This window comes from Carcharhinus amblyrhynchos, chromosome 1 (genome assembly GCF_965287045.1).
Source record: "Carcharhinus amblyrhynchos chromosome 1, sCarAmb.v2.hapA, whole genome shotgun sequence".
In the NCBI taxonomy this organism is placed as follows: domain Eukaryota; kingdom Metazoa; phylum Chordata; class Chondrichthyes; order Carcharhiniformes; family Carcharhinidae; genus Carcharhinus; species Carcharhinus amblyrhynchos.
The window spans coordinates 145,544,341-145,569,309 of record NC_137324.1 but is presented as its reverse complement, the minus strand read 5'-3'; the positions used below and the strand labels follow the sequence as shown (position 1 = coordinate 145,569,309).

At 42.6% G+C, this 24,969-nt stretch overlaps 1 protein-coding gene and 1 non-coding gene across 8 annotated transcripts in view; one reads left to right on the top strand and one right to left on the bottom strand.

Moving 5' to 3' along the window:
- The window catches only part of rapgef2b (Rap guanine nucleotide exchange factor 2b), a 438,644-nt gene that overhangs the window by 164,660 nt on the left and 249,015 nt on the right, over positions 1-24,969 (bottom strand). The gene's annotated exons all lie outside the window — the stretch shown is intronic.
- LOC145351399 (U2 spliceosomal RNA) lies at positions 21,667-21,859 on the top strand. Its single transcript, XR_013888394.1, has one exon. It is a non-coding gene; the product is annotated as a U2 spliceosomal RNA (small nuclear RNA).

The following is a 24,969-nucleotide window of genomic DNA, read 5'->3' as shown; positions in this document are numbered from 1 at the left end:
AATTATACTTCTCCCCCCTCACCCTTAGATCGTGACCTCTCGTAATTGTACCCAGTCTAGGGAACAGCCTACCACTATTGACTCTATCTATTCCCTTCAGTATTTTATATACTTCTATCATGTCCCCCCTTAATCTCCGTCTTTGCAAGGAGAAGAGTCCCAGTTTCTCCAAACTTTCCTCGTAACTCAGTCCTTCCATTCCAGGCAACATCCTGGTAAACCTCCTCTGCACTCTCTCCAGAGTCTCCACGTCCTTCCGGTAGTAAGGTGACCAGAACCGGACGCAGTACTCCAAATGCGGTCTAACCAACGTTCTGTACAACTGAAGCATTAGACGGCAGCTTCTATACTCTATACCCCTTCCTATAAAGGCTAGCACTCCATAAGCTTTCCTCACAACCTTCTCTACTTGTGTCACCACCTTCATAGACTTGTGAACCTGCACTCCCAGGTCCCTCTGTATTTCTATACTCCTAATCGGTCTACCTTTTATCACGTAGCTCGTCTCTGCATTATTCCTTCCAAAATGCATCACCTCGCATTTGTCAGGATTAAATTCCATCTGCCACCTATCTGCCCAATATACCAACCTATCTATATCCTGCTGTGTCACCTGGCATTCCTCCTCGGTATCTGCCAATCCTGCCATCTTGGTGTCATCCGCAAACTTGCTGATCACACCACGTATGCTCTCTTCCAAGTCATTTATATATACTACAAAGAGGAGAGGTCCCAGTACTGAGCCCTGCGGCACACCACTGGTCACTGGCCTCCAGCCCGAAAAGGTCCCCTTGACAACTACTCTCTGTCTCCTATTGCCCAGCCAGTTCTCAATCCACCTAGCTACCTGTCCTTGTATCCCATGTGCCTTAACCTTTTCTACCAGCCTACCATGAGGGACTTTGTCAAATGCCCTACTGAAATCCATATAGATGACATCAACGGCTCGCCCATCGTCAACTGTTTTTGTCACCTCCTCAAAGAATTCTACCAGATTCGTAAGGCAAGACCTCCCTCTAACAAAGCCATGTTGCGTATCCCTAATCAGATCGCAACGCTCCAAATGCTCATATATCCTACCCCTAAGAATTTTTTCCAATAATTTTCCTACCACCGATGTCAAACTCACTGGTCTATAATTACCAGGGTTATCCCTACTGCCTTTTTTAAACAGCGGTACAACATTAGCTACCCTCCAGTCTTCTGGGACCTCACCTGCGTCCAAGAAGAGACAAAGATTTGCGTCAGAGGCCCAGCAATTTCATCTTTCACCTCCCTAAGTAGCCTGGGATAAATACCATCAGGCCCCGGAGGTTTATCCATTTTTATGCTACCTAAAAGCCTTAGCACTTCCTCCCTTGTAATGGATATTTCCTGCCACTGATCCACAGCTCCCTCCAAGACACTACACGACACCGAACCCATCTCCTTCGTGAATACCGACGCAAAGTATTCATTCAGGATCTCCCCCATTCCCTCCGACTTGATACATAACTCCCCTCCTTTGTCCCTAAGAGGACCAATTTTTCCTCTAACCACTCTCTTGCTCCTAATATAGGAGTAAAATGCTTTTGGATTTTCCTTAATCCTATCAGCCAAAGCCATTTCATGCCCTCTCTTCGCCCTTCTAACTCCCCTTTTTAGCTCCCTCCTACTCTCTCTATATTCCTCCAGTGCACTCTCCGTACCCAGTTGTTTTGACCTAACATATGCCTCCCTCTTCTTCCTGACCAAGTCTTCGATACCTCCTGTAATCCACCGCTCTCTAATCCTATCTTTCCCATCCTTCCACTTAACCGGCACATGCCTTTCCTGCAACATTTTCAGTTTGCCCTTAAAAGCCTCCCACTTGCCAACCGTGGACTTGCCAGCTAACAACTCCTCCCAATCAGTGTCCTTCAGCTCCCTCCTAATCCAGCTATAGCTCGCCTTCCCCCAGTTCAGCACCCTCCCCTTTGGACGGCACTCATCCCTTTCCATTTTTATCCTAAAGTAGACGGACTTGTGGTCACTGTTAGCCACATGTTCACCTACCTCAACCACCTGCCCCGGCTCACTTCCCAACACTAAATCCAGTATGGCCCCCTCCCTAGTCGGGCTAGTTACGTACTGCTCTAGGGACCCTTCCAACACGCATTTTACAAACTCTTCTCCCTCCGTACCCCCAGCTCTAGGCCCCTTCCAATCCACTCCAGGAAGATTAAAGTCACCCACTACAACCACCTTATTCTTTCTGCACCTATCCAAAATGCCCCTGCAAATACCTTCCTCCACTGACCTCGGACTGTTGGGTGGCCTATAGTATACCCCTAGCATCGTAATCTCTCCCTTTTTATTCAACTCCACCCACAGCGACTCAATCCCTAACTCCTCCATATTGTCCTCCCTCTGCACTGCTGTGATGTGCTCCTTTACTAACAGCGCCACCCCTCCACCTCTCTTCAGCTGCCAGTCCTGACCTTTACGTAACCACGTCTCCGTTACTGCCATCACATCTAACTTCCTCACAAACATCATCCGTTTTTCCTGTCACACTCCTTGCATTGAAACAGACACAGTCCAACCCACCAGTGTCCCTCGGAACCTCCTTCTCCCTGATAATTTTCCTTTCACCCAACTCACTCCCAGCCCCAGTGTCTAATGAGCTATCAGTCACATCCCCACCCCCCCTCCCTATTAGTTTAAACCATTCCTAAACACACCAGCTAACCTCCCTGCTAAGACACTTGTCCCTCTCCCATTCAAATTCTCCCCATCCCTCCTATACAGTTGCTCTTCTCTCATAAATACCTCCCAGTGGTCTACAAAAGTAAAGCCCTCTACCCTGCACCAATCCCTCAACCATGCATTCAGCTGCATGATCTTGTTATTCCTAGCCCTGCTGGTAATAGGCAGCAACCCCGAGAATGCCACCCTGGAGGTCCTGCTCCTCAGTTTGGACCCCAACTCACTAAGTGGCCGAACCCTCAGATATATCCCTTCTTGGTACGGCTGTGATACTTAGAGATGCAAGGACTGATTAGTGACAGTGATCAGAGTAGTGATTAGCTTGGCTTTGTGAGTGGAAAATCATGTCCCACAAAGTTAATTGAGTTTTTTGAAGGGGTAACCAAGAAGGCAGATGAGGGCAGTGCAGTTGATGTTGTCTACATAGACTTTAGCAAGGCCTTTGACAAGGTTTCACATGGTAGGTTGTTGCATAAAGTTAAATCTCATGGGATCCAGGGTGAATGGATACAAAATTGGCTTCTTGACAGAAGCCAGAGGGTGGTTGTAGAGAGTTGTTTTTCAAACTGATGGCCTATGACCATCAGTGGTGTGCCACAGAGATCATTGCTGGGCCCACTGTTATTTGTCATTTATATTAATGATTTGGATGAGACTATAGAGGGCATGGTTAGTAAGTCTGCAGATGACACCAAGATTGGTAGACAGTGAGGAAGGTAATTGCAGTGGGATCTTGATCAATTAGGACAGTGGGTTGACGAATGGCAGATAGAGTTTAATTTAGACAAATGTGAGGGAATGCATTTTGGTAGACTGAACCAGGGCAGGACTTACTCAATTAATGGTAGGACGTTGGGGAGAGTTACAGAACAAAGAGATCTAGGAGTACACGTTCATAGCTCCTTGAAAGTGGAGTCACAGGTGGACAGAGTGGTGAAGAATGCATCCGGCATGCTTGGTTTCATCGGTCAGAACATTGAATACAGGAGTTGGGATGTCTTGTTGAAGTTGTACAAGACATTGGTAAGGCCACACTTGGAATACTGTATGCAATTCTGGTCACCCTATTGTAGAAAGGATATTATTAAACTAGAAAGAGTGCAGAAAAGATTTACTAGGATGCTACTGGGACTTGATGGATTGAGTTATAAGGAGAGGATGAATAAACTGGGACTTTTTTCTTTGGAGAGTAGGTGGTGAGGGGTGACCTTACAGAGGTCTATAAAATAATGGGGGACGTAGACAAGGCTGCCTCGCTAAATATATTTAAGACACGGGTAGATAGGATTTTGGTAGGCAAGGGAATTAAGGGTTATGGGGAGAAAGCGGGAAAGTGGAACTGAGCCACTTCAGATCAGCCATGATCTTACTGAATGGCGGGGCAGGCTCGAAGGGCTAGATGGCCTACTCCTGCTCCTACTTCTTATGTTCTAAGTCCATTCTACCTCATGTTTCTGCTCTCACCTCTTTCCCGCCTTCTTTCAGAACCGGGATGGAGCCCCTGTTGTCTTCATCTTCCAATCCTCTGGCTTTCATCTTCAATAGTTCATCCTCTATTATTTATGCCACTTCCAGTAGGATGCCATCAAACAAATCATCCTCTCCCCTCCGCTTATTCTGAAGGGCTTGTCTCTTCTGCAATACTTTGGTCCTTCCTCTTATCAACTCTAGCATCATCAATCCTTTCCTTTGCTAAAGCAACTTCCCATGCAAGTGAAGTATGTAGACGAGTAAACACCTCTTTCACCACCTCCCTTCCTGTCATTTAAGGCCCAAAACACTTCCATGTGAAACAGTGATTTAATAATGCTTTCTTTTTTTGAGTTTATTCTATTTGCTGTTACGATGACCTCTACAATGGACAGCCCAAAGACAAGTTAGAACATAGAACATAACAGCGCAGAACAGGCCCTTCGGCCCACGATGTTGTGCCGAACAGTTAAAAAACAATGACCCTCTAACCTAAACCAAACCCTTTCCATCCATAAACCTATCCACGGATCTCTTAAACGCCCCCAAACTAGGCGCATTTACAACCGCAGCAGGCAGGGCATTCCAATCCCTCACCACCCTCTGGGTAAAGAACCTACCCCTGACATCCGTCCTATAACTACCACCCCTTAATTTAAAGCTATGCCCCCTCGTGCTAGCTTTCTCCATCCGAGGAAAAAGGCTATCACTGTCCACCCTATCTAAACCTCTAATCATCTTATATGTTTCAATAAGGTCCCCTCGCAGCCGCCTTCTTTCTAACGAAAACAACCTCAAATCCCTCAGTCTCTTCTCATAGGACCTCCCCTCCATACCAGGCAACATCCTGGTAAACCTCCTCTGCACCCTCTCCAAAGCCTCCACATCCTTCCTGTAATGTGGGGACCAGAACTGCACACAATACTCCAAGTGCGGCCGCACCAGAGTCTTGTACAGTTGCAACATGACGCTGCGGCTCCTAAATTCAATCCCCCTACCAATAAACACCAAGACACCGTATGCCTTCCTAACAACCCTATCTACTTGATTCCCAACTTTCAGGGATCTATGTACACATACACCTAGATCCCTCTGTTCATCCACACTATTCAGAGTCCTAAGTTAGATGACTACTTTGCAGAATATTTCTGTTCAGCCGGCAAGCATGACTCTGAGCTTGCAACTGCTTGTTGTTTTAATTTTCCACATCACTCCTTGCCCAATCTGACCTCTGTCCTCACCTTCCTTGTGTTCCAATGGAACTCTCATAAGCTGGAGCAACAGCTCCCCTTTTTTGAGGTAAGTATTTTATAGTCTTCCAAACTCATTTCAGATCATTACTTCTGTCCCATTTTATTGTGCTATTTTTCTATTTAAGATAGCAACTATTTGCAACTGATTTGCCAGTGCCATTTATACTTCCTCTCAAGTCAATTTTTGTGTCTTGTCTTATTACCACCCCTTTGCTTTGCGCCACCATTTCTTTTGTAACTTTAAATTACTTGATCACATTCTTTCTCCTTTGTTCGTTCCTTCCCTGCCTTTGCCTTAAATCTGCTGCATCGAAATTTCATTAACCTGAAACATTAACATGATTTCTCTGCCAAACCTATTGAATACTTCCAGCATTTTCTTTATTTCAGATTTCCAGCATCGACACAGTATTTTACTTCCATATAGTGTTAATATTGCCATTTAAGCAGAATGCTACCAAGTTTAATCATCATCTATTCTGGTTTAGATGCTATTTTTCTCGTCTTAGAATTTTAAATTCTATTAGTTCTGTTGATTGTTGCTCTACACTGGCTAGGCATTTTCTGTATCCAGTCCACTAAGATTTGCAGGTCATTGTCAACTTCTTTCATGGGAGTTTCAAAACCATTTACGTACTTTTTCTTCCTCTGTACAATATATGTACAAGGTACAACCTTTCTTCATTAAATTGCATCTCTTGTTCTGTTAGATAAACTTATTCGATAATTATTGAGCTGCTTCCTTCAATACTAATGCCCTTTCTAATTTGGTTACAAGAAAATGTGACAACTTTTCACTGAGTTTCTAAATTACACCAACCAGACCCCAACTTGGCTAAACTCCTTTCATGAGTACCATTGTTCCGTACTCTTTAGCTAATACCTTATCTATTACTAGGGTTCACCGCTTTGAGTTTATTTCATAGTCCTTCTTCTGAAACGTGATCAAATGCCTTCCGTAACTTGAGGCTTTTCACATCAGAGGATTTACCGCAGCTATGCATGTTGCTGCATTTCCAAATTTATTTCAGACAGGAGTTACTCTGAACCAAAGCTGTGCGGTTAACTAGGCTTTTGCTGTACAGATTATCTTTAATTTTATTTCTGTTAATTAAATCCAATATTTGACATGGAACGGAAGATCAAAATGTCTATGACTGTTTGCGTCCCTTTTGCCAATCTTTCTGAATATGAATATCACATTAGCTGGTTTTCTACTCTACTCGTCACTTACCAACATCCATTGGCTTTTTCATAAAGATACCCTCTCTCAGCCTTCTGAGATAAGTACTATCTAACACAAGGTTTTAATACCAGCCAGCCCGTTAAAACTTTAAATTTACAATATTTTTGCATGGAACCCATTTGTTCCCTCACTAATTCTGGGGAATCAGCTTTTTACATATTCATCATTCACTTCAAGACCAGTTACATTTTGGACATTTTACACTTCTGCTTGTTCTTGCATTATTGTGATACTGAAAGAACTTATTCTATTGTAATAATTAGCCTCAGGCACTATACTTTCCTCAGGCTCTTTTTGCTACTCTGATTATTTTTAAATATATTTTTGCACTTTCTTATATACATCCAGCAAGCCCCTTTCCCCTTCTTCCCGTGTGATTTTCACACGCTAACATAATAAAACCATACAAAGACACAAAATTGACAGTTAGCCTGTTCCATATATTCAGGATGCCTCATGAACCACAATATATACAGTCCATACACCACCTGGAGTCATGAAAACTCCTAGAAGAGGTGGAAAAAATTACAGGCCACTTGAAGATAATTTACCAACTCCCTTAAGGTGATCAAAATTGGGCAGGGCGCAGGATAAAGGCAATCATCACAGCAGAGCAGACCCAAGGAGAGAAAAAAAGAGGAAGATTTACCTCCAAGAGCATGGTGCATGAAAGGGGAAATAATATAAAATGGAAAAAAAGCTGGTGGAATAGAGCTGGAAGGAGCACCAGTACCCTAGTACTTGGATGACTACATTTCCAAGTACACTGGTAAACAAATATCATACAGTTTTAAATTAACTCCAAAGCACTGCAGAAATAAGATGACACCAGGTGTGACAGAAAGAATAAGTATTCATAAAATCATTATAAATCAGATACTTCAAACATCGGACGTAGCTCTGTTATGTGATGGCACACAGAATAAAAAGCTGTTAAAATTCAGTGGTTCATTGGAAATGTTTGTTTTGTTCAATGTGGTTTTTCACAACAAAAATGTGCAAAATTTCTGAAATTCAATTATTTGTTTTTCTCCAGTATTTTCTATCATAGTCACCCCAAGGTGTGTATGCATTTTCATGCATTGCAAATTAAGTGTGAAAAAAATGAGCCAATCTATTTCCTATGTGAAAAAACTTAAGTGGACAATGTAAATGTTGCAAGCTGCTGTACCAGAAATTATAAAACATTAATAAATTTACATCAGATTCACACATATTTAATTTCAAGGGATGAGATTTAAAAGTAAGCTTAATTGAATGTAAGAATCCACTATGAAATTATGACATGTACCTTAGAATTCAAATAGTTTACTAAAAACCTCGTCTAGATTAAAACTGATGCCAATTCAAACCAAATCTAATTGATTGAGCAGTATAAGAAGTTACACAAGTTTTCACATGAATAATAATGAAAGATTAGTCTGACTGCACACAAATTAGGTGTACTTCTTTGAAACGCAATTCTAACAGCAGCTGGGCTAAAAGAAGAAAATTTCATAACACTGGGAGTCAGGTTCAACTACATGAATGGAAATGAAGTGCAGCGACTATAAATGTTTTTAGAAATATGGCACAAAACTAAGATGAATGAAACTTTATAACCATCATCTTTTTATTTGAGAACCTCCTTGGAAAACTAGCAGATTTAATCATGTACAGCAGTGATCAAATAAGTCACTGCAGACATGGATTTGAATTATATTTTTGTTTCATTTATTTGTTGAACATGAGCATCAAGTAAAAAGGCCCTTTCCTAAATGACCTTAGGAAAGCGGTGGCAAGTCTTCTTCAACTATTATAGTCCATGTGATGAAAGTACTCCCACGAATGCTGTTAGGTAGTGTTCCAGGATTTTGGCCCAGTGGGAGATCCATATCTGGATGGTGTATGTGATTTAGAATCATAAAATGTTTACAGAGGAGGCCATTTGCTCCATTCTATCCCTGCCTGCGTTCCGTAAGAGCTCTCAGCTATTCCCAACCCCTGACATTTCCCCTTATGCAATTTCTTTCACGTCAGATGATTATCAAAAACATTTTTAAAAGCCATGATTGAATCTGCCTCCATCATATTCTAAGGCATTTAACAGTCAAATCACTTGCTGGATGAAATGCTTTTTTCCTCCTGCTGCCTTTGCTTCTTTTGTCAACCACCTTAAATGCGTTTCCTTTGGTTCTCGATCCTACTGTCAATGGGAACATTTGTCATCAATTCTGTCCAGACCGATAATTTTGAACAGTAACACCTCTATTAAATCATCTCTCAACCATCTATTTTCTAAGGTAAACAACACCAGCTTCTCCAATCAATTCTCTGAAATGAAGTCCCAATCTTTGTAACCATTCTTGCAAATGTGTTTCTGAAGCCTCTCTCTAATGTCTTCACATTCTTTCTAAAGCGTTGTATCCAAAATTGGACACAAAGGTCTGTCATAATCCCCTTGCTTTTAAATGCTGTCTCAACTTGAGGGACTGAGGAAGGTATCAAGCTTTCATGACTGTACAGGCAGACAGGATGGTGAGTTGAAGTGTATCTACTTCAATGCAAGGAGCATCCGGAATAAGGTAGGTGAACTTGACACATGGATTGGTACTTCGGATTACAATGTTGAGGCCATTACAGAGACATGGTTAGAACAGGGACAGGAACGGTTGTTGGCAGTTCCAGGGTATAGACGTTTCAGTAAGAGTAGGGAAGGCGGTAAAAGAGGTGGAGTAGCAGCATTGTTAATCAAGGATAGTTTAACAGCTGCTGAAAGGCATTTCGAGGGCGATCTGCCTACTGAGGTAATATGGGCTTAAGTTAGAAATAGGAAAGGAGCTGTCACATTGTTAGGAGTTTTCTATAGGCCCCCAAATAGTATTAGAGATGTGGAGGAGGAAACGGCAAAGCAGATTATGGATAGGTGTGGAGGTCACAGGGTAGTTATCATGGGTGACTTTAACTTACCAAATATTAATTGGAACCTTTATAGGTCGAATAGTTTGGATGGGGCACTTTTTGTACAGTGTATGCAGGAGAGTTTCCTGACACAGTATGTGGATAAGCCGACAAGAGATGGGGCCACTTGGTACTGGTAATGAACCAGGCCAAGTGTTAGATTTCTTTGTGGGAGAGCACTTTGGAGATAGTGACCACAATTCAGTGTCTTCCATTATTGCAATGCAAAGAGATAAGGTCACACAGCAGGGCAAGGTTTATAGTTGGGGCAGGGGTAATAATGATGTGATTAGGCAGAATTATGGAGCATAAGGTGGGAACAGAAACTGTCAGGTAAAGGCACAAATGAAAAGTGGAGCTTGTTCAAGGAACAAATACTGCATGCCTTGGTAGGTATGTCCCTGTCAGGCAAGGAGGAAACGGCCCAGTGAGGGAACCATGGTTCACAAAGGAGGATGAATGTCTTGTCAAGAGGAAAAACGAAGCATATGTAAAGATGAGAAAACAAGGTTCAGTTGGATTGCTTGAGGGTTACAAAGTAGCAGGGAATGAGTTAAAAAAGGGCTTAGGAGAGCTATAGGAGGGGGCATGAGAAGTCCTGGGCAGGTTGGATAAAAGAAAACCCCAAGGCTTTTTACTCTTATGTGAGAAATAAAAGAATGACCGCAATGAGGTTAGAGCCAGTCCAGGATAGTAGTGGGAACTTGTGCATGGAGTCAGAAGAGATAGGTGAGGCGTTGAATGAATACTTTTCTTCAGTGTTCACTAAGGAGAGGGGCCATGTTTTTGAGGATGAGAGTGTGATACAGGCTGATAGGATGAAGGAGGTAGATGTTCTGAGGGAAGGTATATTAGCAATTTTGAAAAACCTGAGGGTCAATAAGTCTCCTGGGCCAGGTGGGATACATCCTAGGATACTTTGGGAGGCTAGGGATGAGATTGTGGAGCCTTTAGCTTTGATCTTTGGGTCCTCACGGGGATTGTGCCAGAGGACTGGAGAGTGGTGAATGTTGTTCCTCTCTTCAAGAAAGGAAATAGGAATGACACTGGTAATTATAAGCCTGTTAGTCTTACTTCGGTGGTCAGTAAGTTGATGGAAAAGGTCCTGAGGTATAGAATTTATGACCATTTGGAAAGATGCAGCTTAATCCGGGATAGTCAGCATGGATTATGAGGGCTAAGTCCTGCTTCTCAAATTTGATTGAATTCTTTGAGGAGGTAACTAAGTGTGTGGACGAAGGTAAAGCAGTTGATGTCGTATACGTGGATTTTAGTAAGGCGTTTGATAAGATTCCCCATGGTAGGCTCATGAAAAGAGTAAGAAAATTTTGCCGACTGGATAAGTAACTGGCCGTCTCATAGAAGACAGAGCGTAGTGGTGGAGGGAAAATTTTTAGACTGGAGGCCAGTTACCAGCGGTGTACCACAGGGATCAGTGCTGGGTCCTCTGCTATTTGTGATTTTTATCAATGACTTGGAAGAGGAGGGCTGAAGGATGGGTTAGAAAATTTGCTGATGACACCAAAATTGATGGAGTAGTGGATGAGGTGGAGGGCTCTTGTAGGCTGCAAAGAGTTACTGATAGGATGCAGAGCTTGGCCGAAAAGTGGCAAATGGAGTTTAACTCTGATAAGCGCGAGGTGATTCATTTTGGTAGGACAAATTTGAATGCGGATTACAGGGTCAACGGCAGGGTTCTGAGGAATGTGGAGGAACAGAGAGATCTTGGGGTTCACATCTACAGATCTCTCAAGGTTACCACTCATGTGGATAGAGCCATGAAGAAGGCTGATAGTGTGTTAGCGTTTATTAAAAGGGGCTTTGAATTTAAGAGCCATGGGGTTATGCTGCAACCAAACAGGAGCTTGATGAGACCACATTTGGAATATTGTGTGCCATTCTGGTCACCTCACTATAAGAAGGATGTGTAAGCACTGGAGAGAGTGCAGAGTAGATTTACCAGGATGCTGCCTGGTTTGGAGGGTGGGTCTTATGATGGAAGTTTGAAGAAGCTGGGGCTTTTCTCTTTAGAGCGGAGGAGGATGAGAGGCAACTTAATGGGGGATAGATAGAGTGGACGTTCAGAGACTATTTTGTCAGGTGGATGTAGCTGATACTAGAGGGCATAACTATAAGGTTCATGGGGGGAGATATAGGAGGGATGTCCGAGGTAGGTTCTTTACTCAGAGGGTGGTTGGGTGTGGAATATACTGCCTGCTGTGACAGTGGAGTTGGAAACTTTCAAGCGGTTATTGGATAGGCACACGGAGCAAGCGCACCAGAATGATTAGGAGTGGGATAGCTTGATCTTGGGTTCGAACATCACTTGGCACAACATCGAGGGCCGAAGGGCCTGTACTGTGCTCTACTATCCTATGTATAAAGCCCAGAATCCCAAATGCTTTATTGACTGTTTTTTCAACCGCTCAAATTCAGCAGTTTGTGCATTTATAATCTCAGATCCCTCTGCTTCTGAAACCCTTTGGAATTGTACCCTTTATTTCATATCAACTCCCCTTTTCCTTCTTCCCAAAATGCATCACCTTTCTGCAACGGGCAGCACAGTGGTACAGTGGAGAGCACTGCTGCATCAGGGACCTGGGTTGAATTCCCAGCTTGGGTCACTGTCTGTGTGGAATTTGTACGTTCTCCCCATGTCTGCGTGTTTCCCCTCTGGGTGCTCTGGTTTCCTCCCACAATCTAAAAGGTGTGCTGGTTAGGTGCATTGACCCAAACAGGGCGCCAGAGTGTGCCAACTAGAGGAATTTTACAATAACTTTATGCAGTGTTAATGTAAGCCTTACTTGTGACTAATAAATAAACTTTATTCAACTTCATAAGCCACGTTCCTGCCCTGTCCTTTTAGGTCTAACTTTCTCCTCATATTTCACAATGCTTGCGAATTTTATGTCATCTGCATATTTGAAATTTTGCCCTGCATACCAAGTCTAGGTAATTAATCCAGATCCAGAATAACAGTGGGCTTCATAAAGACTCTTGGGAAATGACACTGTGCGTGGGATTTATTACACAACCCACTGCAGTGGCTGCAGGCAACTTACCTTTGGCTGGTGGTAGGATCTCCTAGACCAACAGTTGTCAACAGAGTTTCCCATTGAATGCACCTCTTGCTGCCAGGAAAGCCATGGTTTGGATGGCTGGACCAGACAATCCCACTGGCATGACTGGCTGGAAAGTTCCAGCCTATCGGTTTTGCAGCACTTTGAAAAACAACCTTCACCACTGCTCTTGTTTTATGTCATTCAGCCAACTTTGTATCAATGCTGCCACTGTCCCATTCAGTTCAAGAGTTTAGTTCTGTTAAAAAGCCTGTTAAGTGGCACCTAATCCATGCACACCACATCAACCACATTATCCTCATCAACTCTGTAACAACTTCCAAAAACCCAAGCAAGCTAATTAAACATAGAAGGGTCAATAGACTTGCAACATGACTTTGTTTCTCTCTCCACAGATGGTGCCAGATTTAGTTTTTAAGCTAAATGTGATTTGCACTTAATAAATCTATGCTGGCTTTCGTTAATTAATCCACATTTGTCCCAGTTATCATTTCAAAAGGTTTTACGACCAGAGATTAAACTGACTATCTGGGCCTATCCTTACACCATTTTTCAAAAAAGGGTGTAATATTTGCAATTCTCTAACCCTGTGAATGCACCCCATATCTCAGAAGGATGGAAGATCATGGTCACTGCCTCTGCAATTTCTTCCTTTACCTCATTTGGTCCTGGCAACTCTTAGCCAGTCTTGTATTGTCTTCTTGAGTCAATTTTTAGCCCATCTAGTATTTCAACTACCTCTTCTTCTGTTATGAATTGTGCAGCATCCTCTTTCTTGCTAATTACAGATACAAAGTATTCATTTATTATCTCAGCCATGCCCTTTGCCTTCATGAGTAAATCTCCTTTGGTCCCCAGCTAGTTCCACTAATTTTTTTACCTTTTTTTATTATTTATATGACTTCTAGATTCCTTTTTTAAAGTTAGCTGCCAGTTTCTTCTCTCACCCTCTTTGCTCCTCTTTTTCCACTTCCTCTCAGCACCTTCAATATTCAGCCTCCTACTTGTATAATAAATTTGACATCTGCAATATATACCCTTTTTCTGCTTTATCTTTCTTCCTATCTCTTTGTTATCCAGGGGAGGCTCATCGCAATCCATATCTGCTACAGCAGAACCATCTGCTTTTTAAAAGCCAATTGTTCTTTTATAACAGAATCTCTGCAGTGCAAAAGGAGACCATTTGGTCCATTGAGTCTGCACTGACTCTCTGACAGAGTTTCTTAACCATTCCCTAACCCTGTAACTCAACATATTTACTCTACTAATTCTGCTAACCTATACATTTTGGAACACTAAGGGGCAATTTAGTCTGGCCAATCCACCTAACCTGCATATCTTTGAACTTTGGGAAGAAACCAGACACCAGGAGGAAACCCATGCAAACAGTGGGAGAATAGGAGTTTGAACAGTTACCCAAGGCTGGAATCAAACCTGGGTTGTTGGCACTGTGAGGCAGCAATGTTGACTGCAGCTAATCACAATTTTGCCTGCCAATCTTTGATCCCAATTTATTTTGGTAATATCCATTTGGCCTTCTGCCTAATTAGTTATTTTGACACTTACTGGTTCCTTGAACTTTTCCATGGTTAGCTTAAACCAAATTAGAATGAGCACTCATTAAAACTAGCCGCTGTTGGGAAGCAATCTTTCATACAAAGGGAAATCTGAAACACCTCCAAAAACCTGTTGAGGCTAGGTTAACTGGGAAAATTCAAAACTGAAATGGACTTTTGACAATTGTATTAAGGGATATTGAGCAAACATGGGTGAAGTTGAGTTACAGATCAGTCACAATCTAATTGAATAGCAGAACAAGTTTGAAGGGCTGAATGCACAGTTCTGTTGCTATATTCCTTTGTCCTTGAAAGAAAAATTTTGGCATTATGAATGAGTTGTTTACTTTGCTGTAGTGTTGAATGTGTTTGAATGTGTTTAAAGCACTGTGCCATGTAAATAAAGAGCTGAAGATCATTCCATTGCCACCCTGGTACTTCGTAGAGCATTCATGAAGCTGATCATTTTGTCTAATCACGTGGGTCATGGTGCAAATGATTCCGTAACAATGCCTTTGAGAGTGATTCAGAAAGTGCATCAAAGCAAGACACACATTAGTGTTTCATATAGTTTCGCTAATAAGGTTAAAGGTGTGATAGAAAGATAAGTTGTTGTTGTAGCACATCGCATCTTCACCATAGTAAAATGGTCATAGGAAGCACACTGGTTTAAGTTTAAAATACTAGTCTTAGACTTTCAAACTGGATGTAAAATTAAATCATAACGTGGTCATTGTTACCTTGGGATTCCTTCACTCTGAGATCGTGAGTTATTCCTATCACATTACACAATATTTTAACATGGTCTGCTCTCCTGTTGTTTGCAGAAATGTTGCTTTCATACAGTATGGGTGGCACGGTGGCACAGTAGTGCTGCTGCCTCACAGCACCAGGGGCCCGGATTCAATTCCCAGTTTTCGTCAGTGTGTGGAGCTTGAACATTCTCTCTGTGTCTATGTCAAGTTTCCTCCAGGTGCTCTGGTTTCCTCACACAGTCCAAAGAGTTAGCTGGATTGGCCATGCTAAATTGCCCCTTAGTGGGAGGAGACTAGCTAGAGTAAATATATGGGATTATGGGGATAGGACCTGGGTGGGATTGTGGTCAGTGCAGACTCGATGGGCCAAATGGCCTCCTCCTGCAATGTAGGGATTTTATGAAACAAGGGAACCACATGGGCATGAAAGCTCAGCTAGTGGAATGAACTGGAACACTAGGTTAGGGGAGACATCAATAATACAAATACCTAAATATACTCCGCTATAAAGAAAAACTCTTAAGGGCAGCACTCAGCATCCGTGGTAGACTAAAGAAGTTCAGGAAAACATCAAACTTAAGAAAAAAGGATACAGCTGCACGAAGGTGAAGGCAGGTCAGGGATTGGTCAGAATATAAAGAACAGCAGAGAATGACGATAAAGTTAGTCAGGAGGATGAAATTAGAGTATGAGACAGAACTAGCTAGAAATGTAAAAACAGATGGTAAGAGTTTCTCCAGGTATTTAATAAACAGAAGTAAGTAGAGTGTTGGTCCTCTAGAGAGCAACAATGGAAAGGTAACGGTCAAAAATAAGGAAACATGGATGAAATTAACCCAATATTTTGATCTGTCTTCACTATTGAGCATGCAACAAACATTCCAGTAAATCAAGTAGAAGGGAAAGGGGGATTTGGTGAAATTACAATCAGTTGTCTGAGTGAAGTGATGGAACTGCTTACTGACAAGTCTCCAGGTCCTGATAGACTTCATTCTAGGGTCTTAAAAGAGATAGCTAATAAGGCAGTAGGTATGTAATGGTAATTTTTCAAAATTCGCCAGATTCTGGAGAAGGTCCATTAGACTGGAAAGTAGCAACTATTCTCTCCTCAAGAGGGAATGAAGCAGAAAAAAGAAAACTATAGGACAGTTAGCTTGACATCTACCACACAAAAGGTGTTAGAATCAATCATTAAGGAGATTATAGCTGGACACTTAAACAAATGCAAGGTAATCGGGAAGAGTCAGCAGGGTTTTGTGAAAGGGAAATCATGTTTATCCAATTTATTGGAATTCTTTAAAGGAGTAACTTGCACTGTAGATAAAGAGGGGTTTGCAGACATGCTGCACTTGGAGTTCCAAAAGGCATTTGATCAAGTACTTCATCAAAGGTTATTGTGGAAAATGAAAGCTTATAACAGAGGGTGAGGGTTGGTGAGCATGGATAGAAGATTAACTGGCTAACAAAAGACAGATTATGCATAAATACTTCATAGAGTCATTGAACTCTACAGTGCAGAATGAGGCCCTTCAGTCCATCGAGTCTGCACCGAACACAATCCCACCCAGGCCCTACCCCCATATCCCTACATATTATACCCACTAATCCCACTAACCTCTGCATCCCTGGACACTAAGGGCAATTTTAGCATGGCCAATCAACCTAACCCGCACATTTTTGGACTGTGGGAGAAAACTGGAGTACCCGGAGGAAACCCACGCAGACACAAGGAGAATGTGCAAACTCCACACAGACAGTGACACGAGCCAGGAATGGAACCCAGGACCCTGGAGCTGTGATGCAGCAGTGCTACCCACTGTGCCGCCTTGGCAGGATGTGACAAGTCAAGTCCCGCTGTGCTCTGTGCTGAAGCTTCAACTTTTTACCATTTATATCAATGACTTAGATGAGGGCAGTGAAGGCATGGTAGCTAAATTTGCGATGTCAGAAAGATTGGTAGGAAAATGTGTGATGAAGAGGACATTGCGAGATTGCAGGTGGATATAGATAGGTTGAGTGAATGGGCAAAAATCTGGCAGATACTGTATAATGTGGGAAAATATGAAGTTGTTCACTTTGGCAAGAAGAATAAAAAAGCAGAGTATGACTTAAACAGAGAAAACGTACAGAATTTTGAGGTGCAGAGGAATCCAGGTGTTCTAGTGCATGAGTCACAAAAAATGGGTTCAGCAAGTAATTAAGAAAATTAATGGAATGCCACCCTTTTTTACGAGAAGAATTAACATAAAAGCAAGCATTTTGTGCTTCAGTTATACAGGGCACTAGTGAGACCACGTCTCAAATACTGTGTGATTTTGGCCTCCTTATTTAAAGGATGGAAATGCATGGCTGAGGTGGTTCAGAGGAGGTTTACTGGAATGAGCAGACTGTCTTATGAGGAAAGGTAGGACAGACTGGGCTGGTTTCCACTGCAGCTTAGAAGAATGAGGCATCACTTGACTGAAGTACAGAGATCCTGAATGGTCCTGACAAGGTGGGCATAGAAAGGATGTTTCCTCAAGTGGGTGAGTCGAGAACCAGAGGGCACTGTTTTAAAATTAGGAGTCACCCTTTTAGGGACAAAGAGGAGGAGAATTCTTTCTCTTTGAGGGTCGTGCAACTTTGGAACCCGCTGGCTGAGACGGCAGTGGAGGCGGGTTCGTTGAATATTTTTAAGTCAGAGGTAGATTGATTCTTGTTGGTAAGGGAATCATCGTTATCTGGGGTAGAAGGAACGCAGAAATTGAAACACTGAAGATTAGCCATGATCTTATCAAGTGGCGAAGCAGGCTTGAGGAGCTGAGTGGTCTATTTCTGCTCATATTTGATATGGCATTTGGAGGAACAGGGAGAGTAGCAGAAGATAAGATGCATTCAAGATTACTTGCTAAATTATTGCCATTTTGATTTAACTTCATGTAGGTTTAAAACTCTTTCAAAAAGTTAAGTTAATTTTTGAAGATAGTTTTGTTTCCCCAATTTTCTGATTTCCTCGCCTAAAGGTGCTGATTCTGCCTGAGGTTTGGTGCCATCGGCACTGGTAGGCGTCAGTACCTTTTTTGTTCAGCCACCCTCTCAGTGATTGTTGGCAGGCTACTTGGCACCCTAATCATCCCCTGTTCTATAGCGAAGCAATGGCACTTTCAAACAGGTGTAACCACCATTCCTTCCTACCCTGCCCCTCTACTGATACGGAGGAAAGCAGTACAGCTTTCCTCAGATAAAGAAGACACGTATATCAGACATCTATTCATTGACTACAGCTCAGCCTCCAACACCATTATTTCTACAAAACTCATCTGCAAACTCTGTGGCCTGGGGCTCAGTTCCTCCATATGCGACTGGATCTTGAATTTCCTAACCCATAGACTGCAATTAGTAAGGATGGGCAAGCAACTCCTCCACAATCATCCTCAACACAGGTGCCCCATGAGGCTGTGTCCTCAGCCTGCTTCTATACTCCTTATACACCTATGACGCGTGGCCAAATTCCCCTCCAACTCGATTTTCAAGTTTGCTGCTGACACCACCGTAGTGATGTCAAACAATGACGAGACAGAGTACAGGAATGAGATAGAGAATCTGGTGAACTGGTGCAACAGCAATAATCTCTCCCTCAATGTCAGCAAAACGAAGGAGAAAGTCATCGACTTCAGGAAGCGTAAAAGGAGAACATGCCCCTGTCTACATCAATGGGGACAAAGTAGAAATAGAACATAGAACATAGAACATAGAACATTACAGCGCGGAACAGGCCCTTCGGCCCACAATGTTGCGCCGACCAGTCTTATTTTTAAAAAAAAAACATTGACCCACTAATCTAAACCACTCCTTTTTCGTCCATAAACCTATCCACCAATCTCTTAAACGCCCCCAAACTAGGCGCATTTACAACTGCAGCAGGCAGGGCATTCCAGTCCCTCACCACCCTCTGGGTAAAGAACCTACCCCTGACATCCGTCCTATAACTACCCCCCCTTAATTTAAAGCCATGCCCCCTCGTGCTAGATTTCTCCATCCGAGGAAACAGGCTATCACCATCCACCCTATCTAAATGGTCAAGAGCTTCAAGTTTTTAGGTGTCCAGCTCACCAACAACCTGTCCTGACTCCCCCATGCCAATACTATAGTTAAGAAAGCCCCCAACACCTCTGCTTTCTCAGAAAAATAAGGAAATTTGGCACGTCTGCTACTCTCACCAATTTTTACAGATACATCATAGAAAGCATTCTTTCTGGTTGTATCACAGTTTGGTATGATTCCTGCTCTGCCCCAGACCGCAAGAATCTACAAAGGATCATTAATGGAGCCCAGTCCATCACACAAGCCAGCTTCCCATCCATTGAATCTGTCTACATTTCCCTCTGCCTTGGAAAAGCAGCCAGCATAATTAAGGATCCCACGCACCCTGGACATACTCTCTTCCACCTTCTACAGTCGGGAAAAAGGTACAAAAGTCTGAGGTCACGTACCAACCAACTCAAGAACAGTTTCTTCTCTGGTGCCATCAGACTTTTGTTTGGACCTATCTCACACGAAGTTATCTTTCTCTACATCCTAGCTATGACTGTAACACCACATTCTGCACTCTCTCCTTTCCTTCTCTATGAATGGTATGCTTTACCTGTACAGCATGCAAGAAACAATGCCTTTCACTGTATACTAATGCATCTGACAATAATAAATCAAATCAAAGCACACTTGCTGCTCTCCTTGTTTAGATCAGCACACGCCAGGGTGTTAACCTGGGACTTTCAATCTGCACTGTAACTGTAATGCACTGAAGAGTACCTTTACACCCTAGAATGGTTGTATATCTATATTAATAAATCTTGCATCTTTATGTACATCATTTCAATCTTTTTATGTGCACAATTATAGTGTTACCAGGGATGGGGAACTTTAGTTAAGTGTGGAGATATTGGAGCTGTGGTCTTCTCATTAGAGTAGAGAACGTTAAAGGTAAATTTAACGGACCCGTTCAAAACATTATGGGTGCTGGACTAGTCAAATAATGAAAAACTGTTTCTAGTGGCAGAATATTTGTTAACCAGAGGCACAAAATGAACGTAATTGACAAAAGAATCAAAGGGCAGCAGAAATGTCGAGCCTGTAAAAACCTGATCTATAATTCTACTGGTGGATACAAGATTGAAATACAGAAGCATAAATGCTGCGATAACATAGCAAGACCCAAGATACGTATGACTGAAGGTCTCCATAAGCAATCTTGGTGATCTTTCAACAAATCTTCCCCCTTTGACGCTGACATGCTATACATTTTTAACATTGCTACACATTCGCAAAGGTGGATGCAAAAACAGGAATCCCATTACAGCTGTGGCTCAGTTGGTGGCAATCTTGTCTCTGAATCAGACAGTTTCAAGTTATGCTACAGAACTTGAGCATAGAAATCAAGGCTGAAGTTGTGTGGCACCTCCAGAGATGCCACCTTCCAGATGACATGTAGATTCAAATGCATGATTAGGTCAGAACATTAAATGCTATTTGGCTGTCATGTAGAGACATGGCTGACTGTATCTCTCTGCATCCATTTTCTGGCTTCATTTCTTGCTTTAATTAACCTTTTCTTGCTGCAATCCAATGTTTCCTCAACATACTGTGATCACAGGGCAAAAAAGACCAAGGTTCTTATAAACTGCTTATCAGTGTAGTGCTACAAGTATACTGCAAGCTCAGAGAATGCAAAAACATAACAGCGGCTAACATACAGACTTTTTTTTAACATACCACTTTCAAGGAACCATAAAATCCATCCAGTTTTTCTGGATTGTATGTTCCCAAATGTCCACAAAGTGGCACAGAAAATCCTGGTTTTGTTCACTTTTACCTATCTGCAGGAAGAAACACTTTCCCAATTGAAGTGTATAAAACTCACTACAGATTCCAGTTAACCAACCAGTACTGCAGCTCCTTATTGCAGATTTCCATAACACAAATGAAATGGGACTTTGATGCAGTTAACAGCTGCATCATTTCCATTTAACTAAATAGCAAGGGGTTATGGTACAAAGTTAAAGGACGAGGCATTGTGTAGAATAGCAATACCAAAATAATAATCAGAGTGTGACAGAAAGGGAGAGTGAACAAACTAAGACCGCACTAGCAAATAGAATGAGGGTAGGGAAAAATGCCAAAAAAGACAGAATTAAACACTCTCTATCTGAATGCACACAGTATTTGCAACAAAGCGGATGAACTGATAGCACAAACAGAAATATATGGGTATCTTATGATATAGGGTGGAGATGTGGATGTTGGATTGGGGTAAGCACAGTAAGAAGTCTCACAATACCAGGTTAAAGTCTAACAGGCTTATTTGGCACTAGCTTTCGGAGTTTCAGGCTCCTTCATCAGGTGAACAAGGACTTGTGTTCACAAACAGGGCATATTGAGACACAAACTCAATTTACAAGATAATGGTTGGAATGTGAGTCTTTACAGATAATCAAGTCTTAATGTGAGTGGACAGAGGACCAAGCGCAGGTTAAAGAGTATTGGCTCCAGCCAGGACAGTTAGTGAGATTTTGCAGGCTCAGGCAAATCGTACGGGTTATAGAGTGTGACATGGTACCAAGATCCCCGTTGAGGCCATTCTCATGTGTGCGGAACTTGGCTATCGCTTCTCGGCCTTTTGGCTAAGATCAAGTGTAGTATCGACATGCTGCACTTGGTTGAAGTCATTAGGTTACATTTCAGCTTCATTTGAAGCAATTTTTTAAAAGCGGCATCTCGGCCATTTGGCTAAGATGCAAATAAGATCAAGCCCTGGAGGCGGAGCTACACCTACTCCAGTCAGCTTGGATCATGTAGATCAAGCCCAAGACAGGAGGTGAGAGCCCTGTCTTGTCAGCTTGGATCGGGAATGTCCCAACTTGTTGGGACTCTGAATTGGGTTTAATTTGACTTGATTGGATTGGAATAAAGTTTTTAAAAAAAAATCAGTTTCTGCTCAGCGATTCTGCATTGTCGTGTGTTGTGAAGGCCGCCTTGGAGAACGCTTACCCAAAAATCACAGACTGAATGCTCATGACTGCTGAAGTGGAAGGGAACACTCCTGCCTGGTGATTGTTGAGTTGTGTTCATTTATTTGTAGCTTCTGCACAGTCTCTCCAGCGTACCAAGCCTCAGGACATCCTTTCTTGCAGCATGTCAGGTAGACACTCTTAAGACTCCGCCAACATTATGTACTATGTACCTGGTGGATGGTGTTCTCACGTGAGATGATGACATCTGTGTTGATGATCCGGTACGTCTTGCAGAGGTTGCTGTGACAGGCTCGTGTGGTGTCATGGTCACTGTTCTCCTGGAGGCTGAGTAATTTGCTGCAATGATCTGTTTGAGGTTGTGCGGTTGTTTGAAGGCAAGAAGTAGGGGTGTGGGGATGGCCTCCTCAGAAGGCAAACACGGGACACACTGGACAGAGTTCCCTTCATCATCCAGTGCTTCTCCGGAGTGGAGAAGCTATGAACATCTTCTCCGGAGCCTTTAACATGTCATTGAAGACGACGAACATCTTGCCGAGGCCATCCCCACTTGCCCACTTCTTGCCTTCAAACAACCGTACAATCTCAAACAGATCATTGACCGCAGCAAACTACCCAGCTTTCAGGGGAACAGTGACACCATGCAACCCTGCCACAGCAACTTCTGCAAGGCGTGCCAAATCATCGACACAGATGCCATCATCTTGCGTGAGAACATCATCCACTAGGTACACGGTGCACACTCTTGCGATTCAGCCAACGTTATCTATCTGATATGCTGCAGGAAAGGATGTCCCGAGGCATGGTACACTGGGGAGACCATGCTGGCGCTACGACAACAGATGAATGAACACTGCTCGACAATCACAAGGCAGATGTGTTCCTTTCCAGTCAGAGAACACTTCAGCAATCATGGGCATTCAGCCTCTGATCTTCAGGTAAATATTCTCCAAGGCTGCCTTCACAATACACGACAATGCAGAATTGCTGAGCAGGAACTGATAGTAAAAAGTCTGACAACGCCAGGTTTAAGTCCAACCGATTTATTTGATAGTAAATTCACTATCAAATAATTTACTAACAAATAAATCGGTTGGACTTAAACCTGGTGTTGTCAGACTTTTTACTGTGTTTACCCCAGTCCAACGCTGGCGTATCCACACCAGGAACTGATAGCCAAGTTCCACACACACGAGGATAGCGTCAACCGGGATCTTGAGTTCGTGTCACACTATCTGTAACCCCGATGACTTGCCTGGGCTTCAAAATCTCACTAACTGCCCTGGCTGGAGACAATACACACCTCTAAGCTGTGCTTGGCTCTCTCTCCACTCACATTGTCTGTATCTTTAAGACTTGATTATCTGTACATTATCTTGTAAATTGAGTTTGTGTCTGCATATGCCCTGTTTGTGAATACAAGTCCTCACTCACCTGATGAAAGAGCCTGAGACTCTGAGAGCTAGTGCTGGACTTTAACCTGTTGTTGTGAGACTTCTTACTATCTTAAAATAGCCATTATAGAGATATAGCTACAAGGTAACCAAAGTTGGGAACTGAATATTCAAGAGTAGTTGAGGGTAGAAAGAAAGAAAACAGAAATTGGATATCTCTGTTAACAAAGGATGAGGTTAGTAGTGGTGTGAAATTATCTTGGCTTAGAAGTGAAGCTGTAGAATCATTTTGGGTGGAAATAAGCAATAATGAAGAAATAAGTCACTAATGGGATGATTTATAGACTCACAACCACTAAGCCCCGTCAACAATAGCTATATTGTAGGAAAGAGTACAAGTCAAGGGAAATAGGGGGCTTGTAATAAACATGTCACAACATGATAAACCTAATGTGTGATTTTCAAGGTGAGAAACCCTCATACATGAATGGTACAGAGGTGCAGCAAATAATTAGGAATGCAAATTGAATATTAGATTTTAGTGCAAGAGGAATGGAGTATAGAAGTAGGGGGGACTTGTTACAACTGCACAGAGTATTAGTGAAACCACAACTATACTGCAAACAGTTTTCGTCTCACTTAAGAAAGGATGGTCTTGCATTGCAGGCAGTTTATTGAAAGTTCATTAGGTTGAGACCTGGCAGGAAGGAATTGCTTTATAAGGAAAGGTTGAGCAAGTTGTGTCTATACAGGCTGCACGGTGGCAGAGTGGTCAGCACTGTTGTCTCACAGTGCCAGGGACCCGGGTTCAATTCTGGCCTCAGGTGATTGTCTGTGTGGAGTTGGCATGTCCTCCCCATGTCTGTGTGGGTTTCCTCTGGGTGCTCCAGTTTCCTCCCACATTCTAAAGATATGCAGGTTAGGTGGGTTGGCCATGGTAAATTGTCCCCAAGTGTCAGGGAGACTAGCGTAAATATATGGGGTTGCAGGGGCCGGGCTTCGATGGGATTGTTGTCAGTGCAGGCTCAGTACTCCAAATAGCCTTCTTCTGCACCATAGAGGTTCTAGGCTCATTGGAATTTAGATCAATGAGGCAACTTTAGCGAAAATTCTGAGTGTTTGACAGGATAGATGGTTAAGAAGATGTTTCTATTTGTAGGAGAATCTAGAAATAAGGGACAGTTTCAAAGTAAAGGATCTCCCATTTAAGAGGGAGGTGAGGAGAAATGTCTCTCAGAGGTCATAACTCTCTGGAATTCCATAGCACAAAGTATTGGAAGCTGGGTCACTGAATGTATTCAAGGTTGTATTGAGGCAGATTTTTGATCTATGAGGGAGTAAAAAGTTTTGCAGGCAGACAAGTGGAGTTAAGGCCGTAATGTGGTCTGTCATGAGCTTAATAAATGGATGAGCAGGCTCATGTGGTCAAATGGTCCACTTCTGGTCCTTTTTTTGATATCCTTGAAAGATGGCATGTGAAATAGGATATGTGTAATTATTATTTTGCACAGTTAAGATAGTAATTATTGTAATAATAAAGG